At 38.8% G+C, this 1,584-nt stretch overlaps 1 long non-coding RNA gene across 1 annotated transcript; it reads right to left on the bottom strand.

Moving 5' to 3' along the window:
- Positions 1-565: 565 nt before the first annotated feature.
- On the bottom strand, positions 566-1,584 carry LOC140999139 (uncharacterized). Its single transcript, XR_012179477.1, has 2 exons — positions 1,461-1,584; positions 566-992 (listed from the first exon to the last, which is right to left on the bottom strand). It is a non-coding gene; the product is annotated as an uncharacterized lncRNA (long non-coding RNA).

Raw genomic sequence — 1,584 nt, 5'->3', positions numbered from 1 at the left:
AGTCGATTTCTGAATTCTGCTTAGTTCTTCTAGCAAAAGCTTCTCATAGTCTGAGCCACTCAGCTTTGCAACTCCCTTCAATTCAGTAAAGTAGGACTGAGTAAGGTCAGAAGTCAGCTTAGAGCTATAGATAGGTGACAAAAGTTGGACGCTGTGGGTGATACTAGGGTCAGAGGTAGGTCTTTGACATGGTAACTCACCCTGAAGTGCTTCAATAGCTGTACCAAACTGAAACTCAACTATGGTTGTGTTCTTAAAGTCGCGGTCAGAACTGTCAACAGGTACTAGTCTGGAAATGGAACCATATTCCTGCAAGAACTCAACTAGTTCCTCATCTACATCTGTTCCTGTTAACCCATGAACTAAGACTGAGTTTGGTACCTTGATGCTCTGTGCCTTTATGACATCCATACTGCAAGAACTGTGATAAAACTGTCAGATTGTGTTCAAAGATTCAACAGCCACTCCTCCTGGCTTAGCTCGCCAATTTTATGTAGCACCGGTATTAAATCTGTGCTAATTGAAACCTAGGTTCTAAGGAGTAATAGAGAACATAGATAAGGTAAATAATCTGACAGTTTTATTTCAGTACACAAACACAAAAATATCACAATTACAGTGACTGAAAAATACCCCAAATAAAATAGAGCTCTCTTTACTTTTAATAAAAATAAAAAAATAAAAAAATAAAATTCTCTGGAAAGAAATAATTGTCTCTGTATCCAGTCTCTTTCGTTCAGTTCTTGTTGTACTGGTACTGTTCTTTGTATTGTTGGTCTTGGGTTTCTAATGTACACTACCCGGGTAGGTATTAGTGTATGTGCTCATGTGCTTATCTGGGAAATCCTGTTGCATTCCAAGACGATCTGACAGTGGGACCTTGTAGTAGCTGGCCAGTCTACTAACAGAAATCCTCAGAGTTCTTCTGGTGGGCTTCGCTCGCCATCAATCTTCAACTTCTCTCAGTGGATCCGGGGTCACCAAAAACCAGTCTACACATATTGTGCAGACAACAAATCAAATTACTTATCATCTTCAATAAAAATGATATCATCATAAATGAAATATCAGATTCAATCAAATCAAGATTTCTTCACTTTTTTAACTTATAGAGATAATCTCCCATGAATTTACTAGTTTTTAACAGTATTTAGACATGAATTTCCTCACATCCACATTCACAATGAAATTCAGCATTTTAAATAACACAGTAACATGTTTTTAACCTTTACACCTTTTTAACAGTGCTTTCATGCGAACTGATGAACTTATTAACACCATATAGCAATACAATATTCAGCAATATTCAGCATGTATAACTTCCCAAAATACTCCGACTGGTTTTAACTCACATTCTACCGTGCTAAATGATACTAACGTGACCAATTAGCTAACCGACGGCCGTATTAGCCGACGGCCGTATTAGCCGACAGCTACACATAATCAATGCCTTCACTCACCGGAGTTTCAAAGGTAAGTCAACAACTATCCTGATCCGCCAGTGTAAGCGAACATGCTCGGCGACGCTGCACCTCCTCTCACACACTTTTCCTCTCTTTTCAACAGTTTTCTCTGAGCTCTCGG

The sequence above is a fragment of the Pagrus major genome, chromosome 7 (assembly GCF_040436345.1).
Source record: "Pagrus major chromosome 7, Pma_NU_1.0".
Lineage (NCBI taxonomy): Eukaryota > Metazoa > Chordata > Actinopteri > Spariformes > Sparidae > Pagrus > Pagrus major.
The sequence above is the reverse complement of the archived record's forward strand: the minus strand, read 5'-3'. Positions and strand labels throughout refer to the sequence as shown.